At 39.6% G+C, this 12,921-nt stretch overlaps 1 long non-coding RNA gene across 1 annotated transcript; it reads left to right on the top strand.

The window, feature by feature from the left end:
• On the top strand, positions 7,136–8,094 carry LOC109850233. The gene is made up of 2 exons (XR_002249385.1): positions 7,136–7,343; positions 7,833–8,094. It is a non-coding gene; the product is annotated as an uncharacterized LOC109850233 (long non-coding RNA).

Below are 12,921 nucleotides of genomic sequence, written 5' to 3' on the forward strand. Positions count from 1 at the left end.
CAGGTTCAGGATTCTATTGCGGCTAGGAGACAGAGGAGAAACATACAGATGCCAGCACGGTATGCCGACACAGTTGCGTATGCACTTCCGGTGGAGAGTATCGATGATTTGGTGCCTACTACATTCAGAGAGGCCGAGCAGAGTTCGGAGGCTGATTCGTGGCAGGTGGCTATGCAGGAGGAGATGGAATCTCTTCATAAGAACGATACATGGGAGCTGGTTGAGCTTCCAAAGGGGCGGAAGGCAATTGGTTGCAAGTGGGTATACACGAAGAAGGAGGGCATTGAAGGCACTCCGTTGAGATTCAAGGCTAGGTTGGTTGCGAAGGGCTATGCACAGGAGGAAGGAATAGATTATAATGAGGTTTTCTCTCCGGTGGTGAAGCACTCTTCGATTCGGATTTTGCTAGCTTTGGTGGCACAGTATGGTTTGGAGTTAGATCAGTTGGATGTGAAGACAACATTTCTTCATGGTGATCTTGATGAAGAAATATATATGACTCAGCCATTGGGATTCCGAGCTGCAGGGAAGAAAAAATTAGTTTGTAAACTGAAGAAATCGCTATACGGTTTGAAGCAGTCTCCTCGACAGTGGTATAGGCGATTTGATGGTTTTATGCTTGGTCATTCGTACACTCGGAGCCAGTTTGATCCTTGCGTATATTTTCGCAAGTTGAAAGGAGGTGCGTATATTTATTTGTTGCTCTATGTCGATGACATGTTGGTTGCCTCTATTTCCAGGTCGGCTATAGATGAGTTGAAAGTTCAGCTTTCAAATGAGTTTGAGATGAAGGACTTGGGTGAGGCGAAGCGCATTTTAGGGATGGAGATCGGCAGAGACAAGAAGAAGGGCAGAATTTGTTTGACACAGGTGGCTTATTTGAAGAAGGTTCTACAGCGATTTCATGTTAGCATGGATACGAAGCCAGTTAGTGTACCATTGGGAGCCCATTTGAAGCTTTCAGCTGGTCTTTCACCGAAGTCAGTTGAAGATCGAGAGTTGATGTCGAAGACTCCATATGCGAGCGTAGTTGGGAGCTTGATGTACGCGATGGTATGTACGAGACCGGATTTGTCATAGGCGGTAAGCATGGTTTCGAGATACATGCATGATCCAGGAGTGGGTCATTAGGACGCCGTGAAATGGATTTTGAGGTACATTCGAGGTACGCTCAATGTTGGTTTAGTTTATGAGTGGGACACTACAGGTGGGCAGCTATGCATTGGCTATGTTGATTCGGATTATGCCGGGGATTTGGATAAGCGCCGGTCTACTACGGGGTATGTGTTTACTTTGACCCGTGCGCCGGTGTGTTGGAGATGCACCTTACAGTCGACGGTGGCTTTGTCTACGACGGAGACAGAGTATATGGCAGTTACGGAGGGTGTGAAGGAGGCTATTTGGCTTCAAGGACTTTTGGAGGAACTTGGTATATCGCAGAGGTCCGTCACTATTCATTGTGATAGCATGAGTGCTATCTATTTGGCGAAGAATCAGGTTTTTCATGCGCGGACGAAGCACATTGATGTTCGTTATCACTTCGTTCGAGATGTTCTTGAAGATGGCGATGTGGAGATTGTGAAGGTACACACGAAGGATAATCCGACGGATATGCTCACTAAGGTGGTTCCGAACAACAAGTTTGATCATTGTCGAAACTTGTTGCACATCCGTAATTGTTGAGGCCGTTGACGGCCATTTGGATGAACTACGTTTGGCTTGATTCCTTGGGCAAGAGGATACGTAGGCAGTCTTTCAGATGCAGCCGGTTTGGATTAGTTGATGGGGGTGAGATTGTTTGGACTCTCGTTCGGGTTCTCGACTTGTTATGGATTGAGTTCGTACTGGACACAACAAGTGGGACATTTGGTTGTTTTGGTGTCGGCTCAGTTTTTTGGAAAAACTTCACCGATGTGGAGAATTGTGAACTCGTGAATTAGTGGGCCACTCCCACGTGAGTAGCTGCAACGTGCGTAGCTGCAAGGCACAGAGGAAAACGCGAAGAGAATAAAAAACAAGCTCCTGGCCCACCCGAAGTTGCAGCGAACGGTTCCTGGAGGTGATGGCCCACCCAAGTTTGATCTTTATAAAACCCAACGTGTTTTCCCTAGGTTTGCGAGCAAGGAAGTTTTGTTTTTGATTCTCTTTTGCGGCTGAGGCAGAAAAAAAAAAGTGAGGGCAGTGCACGGAGGATTATTTTTGATTGCGGCTGTCTTCTAGCGGCTGCAGGAGATTTTGGTGCAGTCCTTTTGTGCAGCCTTTTGTAGAGAGATAGTGTGAGGGATTTGAGAGTTTGTTTGAGGGTTTAGTTTGTGAGTGATTGTAAACCCTAGTTGTAATCTCTCCCTCTATTAGTAGATCTCCCCCCTCCTTGCCCCGTGGACGTAGGCAATTTGCCGAACCACGTAAAAATTGGTTGTACTGCTTTTGTGTTATTTGTAATAGCTTTTTAGGATCCCTCGACGCGCAGTCCTAGAGCTGACGAGAGGAAGAGAAAATATCCCACTTTGATGGGATATTAGGCTTCAGATTCTTGTTCCCTTTGAGAAACAAGAATTCTTATTGCGACCTGACTCTCTTGTTGTGCTGCCGAAGTGCTGCCGAAATTTCCGCTGCGCGCAACATATATTCCCACTATATTGTTTATATTCATATTTCCCTTGGTTTATTATCTTTGCACATATATTGTTCATATCTTTTGTGCTAGGATATATTTGTTAGTATAATTTTAAATTGGCATAAATCAGATTAGATTAGCATAATCCCTAATCACATCCCCCTCTAGGGTGCTAACAATGCACACTGCTATGAAGAAGAGTCTAGAATCATGATAATAATGAAATCGTTATAGCTTTGAACGTTCACCATATTAACCTTCAAAAGGATAAGCAAAAGAAAGGTCAAGCAATCCGAGAATATTTCGAGTTAATTTTAACATGTCCTAAAACTTCCAGGTGAAATTTGTCACAGGTTGTTTTTCTAATTAGTCTCATGTTTATGATTAGTGCCCCTAAAATTACAGTAGAAAGAATCTGCCTCTAATTTCAGTTTGCCACATTTTGGTGTTACTCTTATTCTAATGCTTATGATTAGCACCCTAAAAGCTACAATACATAGAATCTACTTCTAATTAGTTAAAACTAAATAAACTCAAGCTAAAATCCAACTGTCACTATAGAAACAAATAGCACCATGTATGATTGATCACAGAATAAGTTTGAATATTTTCATAGCTAATAGATGTTGGAATGCTAATAATAATGTATTATATTTATGACACTATAAGTTTATGATATAATTCAATTATACTCAGTGCAAAATAACCAAAAAATCTATTATTTAAGCAAATTTATACACAACTTCACTCAAATAATTTATCCAAATAATCATTATATTACAATATAACTACTACAGAGGAAACTAACTTTAGGGAAAACCTACTTGGCAAATAAACTAATAAATAACTAACAAATAGCTAACAGGTCTACAGTACGAACACAGAAATAGAACTTAGTCTTAAAATGTTATTGATTATTCACTTGATGGGTCTATGGTTGATCACCTCCTTGGCAACATAGGAGGCTTACAATGTGTCCATTAGTTAAATATAATTATATTTATAATTACAATTAATTAGCTAGTATGTTTGATTCTAAAACTTAGGGTTTTTAGTGAATTGACTCTCCAATAGTTTTTCACTAAAGTCATTTGTCTCCATTGCCTTGTGATTTCCAACATTTGTCAGAGATTCAAAATTTAGATGCCCAGAAATAACTACACATTGAAAGAAATAGAATAAAATAGAATATCTAGAGTACATTACTTACAAATCATTGCTTCTTGTATGTAAGTTTGTAGGTTTTTCAAAGTAAATGATGCAAAATTTCCACACATGTCGATGCTAGGCACTATGCATTGGTAAATAAATACAAAAAAGGGTAATGCACAAGTATGTTCTTGCATTGTTGTTATTAATCCACAAATCAAAATTATCTAAATTTCCTATTATTTAACAAATGAATAACGTAGTCATACAGGTAATGACAGTGCAAGAGCAAAATCTCACCAGAAAATAACTATTTCTATCAAGAGATTATTTAGTCAGAATTCACCAAAGTTCCTAAGTTCTTGGAAGATAACCAAGATCATATCAGTTTGAAGACTTCTCACTACTCAAGCATTAATAATTCTAAGAAGCAAGTATATATATTTGTCGGTCAATAGCATGCTATATAAAAACATGATAAAATATGTAATTTAATGGATTTTTTTAAACTAACCTTTGGCGGTTCTCTTTCTTCTCTTCCTCTTTCTTTCTCCGGTCTTGGTTTTATTTTCTACATGATGATGTAGGATATATTGGATTTGATCATTTGAGCACATCATGAACTAATTTATAACGTAACCTTTTGAGTTCACTACCACAAAATAGATATATGGGGACGGTTATTTGGGGACGGTTCAAAACCGTCCCCTTTGCCTCCTAAGGGAACGGTTGTGTGACGGTTACAATCGTCATGAAAAAGTCTAAGGCAACAGTCCAAAATAAAGTGTTGGCCTTGAATTAGACTTAAAAAAAAATTAGTAGGCTAAAGGGACGGTTTTGTAAAGGACTCGCGCCCAAACTTTTTTAACAAAATTTATTTTCTCTCAGAACCGCCTGACCCGATAACTAAAAATTTTCTTCACCCGATAGTTAGGGTTTCTCATCTTCCTCTCCTCTCGTCAAATCCTCTCCTCGCGTCGACTACCCCGTGCGCCGTCCGCCACTCATCTCCTCTCGACGACTCCCCCGTTCGCCGCTCTCTTTTTTCTCTCGTCGACGCCTCCGTTCGCCGCCGGCCACCTTCACTTCGTCAGTTCGCCGCGCCTCCGCCGTTAGCTGCGCCTCTCGTCGCTATCCCCTCTCTATCATCTTGTGATTTGGGGTATATCTCTCTCCTTTTCAGTCATGGGTTTCAATTTTTTTTCCTTTTTCTCTATTTAATGAAAATTTTATTTGATTTTACAAATTAGGGCTTTGTTGTTTTGGTTGATCATTGAAGGTGGTTAAAAATTCTACAGCCTTACTGGACAAGGTTATTCCGCAAAATTGAATTGGTATATGTTTTTAATTTTTGTTTAAGATAATTTATTTTTTCTATTTTTTCTGTTTATGCTCTTCACTGTAGCCTTCGGTTGATTTACATACTAGAGTTTATCACTAACAGAACAAACATATGGTGACATACTGCATGGTAGCAATAAAAATTTGTCACGGGGTTGTTCAAGAGTGTTTCTGTAATTCAGTAAGTGATTTAAGACTCTTCCGAAGACAAACTAAGATTAATCTGAACCTCTGAGACATTGTAAGGTAATGGGGGAAAAATTATAATACAATAAAAGAAAGTAAGGAATGGAGATGAGTACCGTATCTTTTCCTCCACTTCTCAAAGTATGCGAACACTGTCGGACCTCTGAGACATTATAATTTTCCCCCCATTACCTTACAATGTCTCAGAGGTTCAGATTAATCTTAGTTTGTCTTCGGAAGAGTCTTAAATCACTTACTGAATTACAGAAACACTCTTGAACAACCCCGTGACAAATTTTTATTGCTACCATGCAGTATGTCACCATATGTTTGTTCTGTTAGTGATAAACTCTAGTATGTAAATCAACCGAAGGCTACAGTGAAGAGCATAAACAGAAAAAATAGAAAAAATAAATTATCTTAAACAAAAATTAAAAACATATACCAATTCAATTTTGCGGAATAACCTTGTCCAGTAAGGCTGTAGAATTTTTAACCACCTTCAATGATCAACCAAAACAACAAAGCCCTAATTTGTAAAATCAAATAAAATTTTCATTAAATAGAGAAAAAGGAAAAAAATTGAAACCCATGACTGAAAAGGAGAAAGATATACCCCAAATCACAACATGATAGAGAGGGGATAGCGACGAGAGGCACGGCTAACGGGGGAGGCGTGGCGAACTGACGAAGTGAAGGTGGCCGGCGGTGAACGGAGGCGTCGACGAGAGGAAAAAAGAGAGCGGCGGATGGGGGAGTCGACGAGAGGAGATAAGTGACGGACGGCGCACGGGGGAGTCGACGAGAGGAGAGGATTCGACGAGAGGAGAGGAAGATGAGAAACCCTAACTATCGGGTGAAGAAAATTTTTAGTTATCGGGTCAGGCGGTTCTGAGAGAAAATAAATTTTGTTAAAAAAGTTTGGGCGCGAGTCCTTTACAAAACCGTCCCTTTAGCCTACTAATTTTTTTTTAAGTCTAATTCAAGGCCAACACTTTATTTTGGACTGTTGCCTTAGACTTTTTCGTGACGATTGTAACCGTCACACAACCGTTCCCTTAGGAGGCAAAGGGGACGGTTTTGAACCGTCCCCAAATAACCGTCCCCATATATCTATTTTGTGGTAGTGATAAGAGAGAGTATTCTTATATATACTTATATAAAAGAAAGCATACTTATATATACTTATACATATATATACTTATATAAGAGAGAGTATACTTATATATACTTATATACAAAGAGAGTATAATATATGTATATATATTTATATATACATATATTATACATATATACTAAGAGAGTATAATATATGTATATATATTTATATATACATATATTATACATATATACTAAGAGAGTATAATATATGTATATATATTTATATATACATATATTATACATATAAAAAAATAAAAAAGCCACTATACGCACTAAACTTTTACCTCCTAGTTAACAAATTTCCTCTTACCCATTTCAAGTGTTCTTTTTAGCTACAATTATTTGCTGATAGTGTCATGCCTCTTTTTCTCTTCCTTTTCAGGCTTCTATCATATTACCCAGTTGTTTGACTAAACTGTGATACCTTACACATTGTGGTTTTGTTTTTTTCTCCAATTAATCTTCCTATATTTAGAAAGTGAAGAAAAAAGATATTGGTAAAGGAATTCTCAATAATCCTTCTTACTCAAATATTATTTTTCTATTACTCTTCATTTTGAGTTTCCACTTCTACAAGAAAATAACTTGATAGAAAAAAAGTAATTTTTCATATTTTAACAAAGGATAAATATATATATGTGAAAAGAAACTCTTGTGTGAAAAGAAACTCTTGTATCAATTTATCGAATATAGTACATACCATATGATATTTCATCTTTTGAAATGACTGCATGGGAAGTAAGAAGGATTACTTATGATTCCTTAATAACCCATAGACATGTCTGCTGGCCTGCAAATCACAGGATGGTCAGCTCATGATTCTGCTGTAAGCTCTGTACTATTTGGACTGGATGAGACTAGTATCTTCAGTTTGGGCTCTGATGGGAAGGTATGCTAGTGGCTTCATGAATTGCAAAACACCCTTTGTTTGAAGCGGATCAAATTAACATCTCTGCCTAGCCTATTCTCTCTGAAAGTGTGAATATTCATTTTTGCCAATTTTCACTTCTGAAACATATATGCAGCCATTGCGAGTAGGATAAAGTTTATTCCTTGACTTGATACGCCCATAACATCTCTGCTTGTTTCCTCTGAAATTCTGATCTTTCATTTATGCCAATTATCACTTCTCAAAGCTTAAGTTTGTGCCAACTAAAGCCTTGCTCCATGGTAAAGGTAAGGTGTGAGATTAGATAATGGGAGCAACCTTTGTTCAATAGAAAGAGGAAAAAAGAAGGCTTGTCATTATCTTCACAAAGAGTATTTTCTGTAAATGACTTGATAATTTCTATGTTGTAAATGACTTGATAACTTTATACATTTACTTTGAAGGGTTTAATACTTGTGCTTACTCATCTTTTTATCTTGATGTATGCAGGAAAACATCTGAAGATTCATGCTTGTCGCTCTTTGGGGGATTTATTTGTTGTGAAGATTTAGAACTTAATCGTCTCAATAGAGACATTTTGACCTTTTGATTAAGTAGTAGCTCTTTGTTTTAATCATGGAGGATTTGTGATATGTGCTTAATTTGGTAAGTTTGTGTGTAAAACTTGTGAAGAATTATCTCAATCCTATTGCTATAATATTGTTCTTCGTTGTAATGAATTGTTCATTATATTAAGGCTAAAGTTTGGTTAGTTTGTGTGTAAAACTTGGACTATTGTTTCTTTGTATGTGATGGACTGATGTGTGATATCTGGGTGATTTATTTTGATCAGTATAAAATGAAAACCGTCCCCTTTGGTATAAAAATCATCCGCATAGATCACAAACAAAACCGTTCCCATAGACAATATAACTGTCCTCTTAGGTCAAGCTCGAAACCGTCCCCCTTGGTATAAAAACTGTCCCCATGGAAACCGTTCCTCTTGCTATCAAATTGTTCCCATTGCTTAGAACCTAAAAACCGTTCCCCTTGCTATCAAACCGTTCCCGTTGCTTAGAACCTAAAAACCGTTCCCCTTGATATACAACCGTTCCACTTGCTCTAAACTAAGAACCGACCCCTTAGCACAACCGTTCCCTTATGGTACTATTGGGGACGGTTTACAAATCGTTGCACTAGGAGCATAAACCGTCCTATTAGACCTACGGGCACGGCTGCAAACGAGACGGATGTAGAACCGTCCCCATAGGCTTAGTGTGACGGTTTCCATGCCTAGGGTGACGGTTCACAACCGTCCCCATAGGCCTCAAATGTGGTAGTGGTTGTATGTATAATGTATTTACTATGATTAGAAATAGGTTGATTAGAATAGATATGACAACATTACTAATAAATAATAGATTAATTGCTAAGATAAATCAGAAAAGTTACTATGATTAGAAATAGGTTGATTAGAATAGATATGACAACATTACTAATAAATAATAGATTAATTGCTAAGATAAATCAAATGAAACGTACATATGCAGTAGATGCAAGTCCTACAAAAGAAGAAAAGTTATAATTAATTTGCCCATGTAATCTCTTAAAATTACTACTATGCCATTGAATTTCTTATTAAGCAATTGAATGAGAATGCCAAGGAGGCAATTTTGTGATTACACATGTAATTTAGAGGGCTTTATGGGGAAAAAAGTTTTAACACTCTTCATTGTTTGATCGGAAAATTGATTTCTTTGATGAGTCCATTACAACTTTGAACGCTTACAATAAACTCAAAAAAAGATAGCCTTTTTATAAGACTTTAAATTTAAAATTACAACTTTCTCTCAAACTACACGCAATAGAAGTTTATCGCCTATTGCTTGTGCGGGATCGTTGCCGGTGCTGGGGTTTATCCGTGGACCGCCTACGGATCAGATCCGGTTAGCAGAAGTTAGATGATCAATGCTCTCGCTTCACGAAGAAAGTGATTGTAGTAGCGGTGATTTTGACTAAGCAAAATCACGGCTCTTCTCGAGATTTAAGACTAAGCTTAAATCCGGAGGAAAGGGGAATGGGTCTCAGATCTCTCGAACTCTCACTTTGTCGAAGAACTCCGCCAAGATCTGCTAACTCTCTAAAATCCGTGCTCCAATCTCCAATTTGACAGCACTTCATCCTCTTGATTTCCAGATCCTCAAAAATGAATACTCGAGCTCTTATTTATAGGCTTGGTTAATGGCTTTTTTTAGATCAAAACGAGGGATCCCCTCTATCTTCAGTTAACAACTGCATAACCACTGTATCAGATCAGTTGGAACGCCCAAATCCCGAAAGAATCCATAAAAGAACTAAAAAAACTGATTCTGGCCAATTCACCAAAGTGGCTCGGCCTTGGCTGAGCCACCAAATGGTGGTTTGGCCCGTGGCCGAGCCACTGGTCTGACCGGATCATTTTGACATGTCCCGGTCGCCAGAGGCTTTTGTGATTTTCTAGAGCTCGGCTCGTTCCGTCGTTTGTATGTATCTCATTGTTTCGTCGACCGGTACGCTTCCTCGATTCGCTTTGCGCGTTTCGTGAACGCGCGGATCGTCTTAACGGTGGCTGGGCTAATTTTTAGGTCACTTGCCTTGCCGTTCCGATGGCCAGCGAATGCGCGGGTTACTTAGAACTGGCTAATGAGTGCGTGGGCCAATTAGAAATAGCCGGTGAGTGCACGAGACACTTGGTTCGTCATTCCGGTGATCGTTGAGCGTATGGGCCACTTGGTGGTGACCGATGTGTATGCAGGCCGCTCGGTTGAATCTTCTCAACTTGGATGACGATGTTTATCGCCTCCTCTTCGTCTCGAGCCGTATACGGGAACTTATAGGCATTTTTAGACACCTACAGATACCCCCTCCAAAGTGTTTCAGCCTCATTCCTTTAAAGAGGAGTCTGAAATACTTTGGACGTGATAGGCCTACACCTTCAGTCGGTATTAAAGGACCTATAACCGATTTCAGTTCTTGACTTCTCCACATTTTAGTCTGCTCAGTGTTTTATCAAACAGTTGAAATGCTTTCGGTGCTGCGTTTATCGTTTGACCGTTGCCGAAGTCTCGAATCGGAATTTGGTGAGTTAATTTTGGCTCGTCTCGCTGAGTTGACTTTTGGATTAATTATCTGCATCGCAACGCGTTGACCGACATTGACCTAGGGCTACGCGTTGATCCGCGTTGACCTTAGGGTTTCGTGTCGATCGACGTTGACTCTCATCGCAACGCGTTGACCAGTGTTGACCTAGGGCTACGCGTTGACCGGCGTTGACCTTAGGGTTTCGAATCGATCGGTGTTGACTCTCATTGCAACGCGTTGACCGGCGTTGATCTAGGGCTACGTGTTGATCCACGTTGACCTTTACGTTAACGTAAGGAGAACCAGTTTATACTCGTGTATTCCTGGGAGTTTCATGAATTAGTTTAGCCTCGTGTACCCGTTAGAGGTTGACGGGTTATCCTTAAGAATATTATACATAATATTTTCCAGGAACTTCCCGTCAATGGTGGGAAATAGTTTAGACTCGTATTCTCATTGGAGTATAAATACAGGCGTCGAATACATCGAGAAACACCCGAAAATGGTTCAAAATGCATATGAATTATCCCCGGATCCCCCCACGCACGCGAGCCCACATTTCGTGGTTCACACGCATGTGAATCATCAAAAGATACTTGTAATTTGGGTCGATTCAATCTGGTTTGGTTCAGGTTTGATCTGGGTCGGTTCAGACTGGTCTGGTTTAGACCGGTTCGGTTCAGACCGGTTCAGGCCGGTTCATCCACTTAAAAATCCCCTTCCAAAACTGATTCTTCCCCTTCTTTTCTTTTCTTGGCTTTGGTTTCAGCAGCAAGGTCCCCCACTTCACTAAGAGTTCCAAGTCACCCCTCTCTTTCAAAGCCTTTAAACCCCTTCCTCTTCAAAGCTTCAACCTCTTCTTCTCCAAGTTCTCATCTTCTCCAAGGCTTCAAGCAAGGCAAGTTGGGTTTGGAGGATCTTGGGCTTCATCATCATCACTCCTCCAAGCTTTGGTAAGTGCCTCTCTCCCTCATAGCTTCAATTTGATTCCCTTCTCTTGAACTCTCCAAATTTCAAAACCCTAGTTTTTTGATTTGGGGGAAAACTCAAATCTCCATTTTTTTGCTCTTGAGGGGTTGGCCGAAAATTTGAACTTGGATTCCCTCACCTTTGATTGCAATATTTTTTAATTTCATGCATATATATGGCCAAAATTGTGAATGTGTATTATGTGCAAATTTGGGGGAATTCGAGGGTGTTTTTTTTTGCCAAAATTTGAGGGTTTTTTTGATACGGGTGTATCTTCTCTTCGGAACTTAGCAATCCTCATGGGAGCTTGAGGATAGATGATTCTCATGATAATATGAGAATAGAGGTGCCAAACAGTATAAAAGAACGCAGGAGAAAGCGTGGAACGAGACGATAAGCAGAAGAATCGAAGTATCCAGTTTTTAGCCTGTGAGTCGACTCATAACAGTCATGAGTTGACTTATCGCTGGTTTTTGAGTTTTGTCCAGTTTCGGACGAGTCGACTCATCTCAGTCATGAGTCGACTCATCGATAGTTTCCTGGTTCGTTTGGGTTTCTGTTCACACGAATTCCTGTTGGTTTTGGGTCTGGTTATTTACCAAATTATCATCCACATTTGTACACCTATATAAAGGATTGTTTTAGGGTTTCTAAACAATCAGAGGTAATTAAGAGAGATTCTAATCATTGTATTAGGGTTTAGTGAGAATTGAGAGTTTGTTCTCGATTCTAGTGAGATTGCGAGAGAGAGATTGTAATCTTTTCATACTCATAATCTAGAGAAGGTAATTTCTTTCGCCATATATTGAATTATGCTTGTGTTTCTGTCATCCTCTTCTCAACCCACCTTTGATAATTCCGCGATCAAAGGTGCTCATACGGCAACTCGTATCAAGTTGGTATCAGAACATCAGATCCGGTGAAGGGGCATCCTGTGTATGGTCCTTACTCGATCCCAATACAAGAAGCTTGACGAGATCCTTATTTCATTGGAAGGAGTCCATGTTTTAAGGAGGAAGAAGATGGCTAAAGGAGACAATTCAGCAAGGATTGATACATTAGAGAAGCAGATCGAGATGATAGGTTCGACTCTCACACAACTCGTCAGTCTTATCCATGGAGGTGGTAAATAAGGTGAATCTTCTTCGAAGAAAATTGTTGAGTCCGATGTGAAGAGAGTAGATTCAGATTTTGATGAGGAGGAGGAGACCGTTAAGACTGCATTGCATCAAGGGGGTAAGAATTCTTATCAGAACCTGAAGATTGACTTCAAAGTGGAGATTCCTGTTTATGATGGGAGTGTTGACGTCGAGAGGCTTGATGACTGGATCGAGCGGATGGAGACGTATTTTACTCTTTATGGCTATTCGTCGAAAGAGAAGATTATGTTCGCGACTTTGAAGCTTTCAGGGCACGCGTTGACATGGTGGAAATCCTACTACAAGCAGGAGAAGAAAGCGGTGTCGTGGAACAAGTTCAATGAGTTACTGAGGAAGCAGTTCTACCCGGT

Source organism: Asparagus officinalis, chromosome 7 (genome assembly GCF_001876935.1).
Source record: "Asparagus officinalis chromosome 7, Aspof.V1, whole genome shotgun sequence".
NCBI lineage: Eukaryota > Viridiplantae > Streptophyta > Magnoliopsida > Asparagales > Asparagaceae > Asparagus > Asparagus officinalis.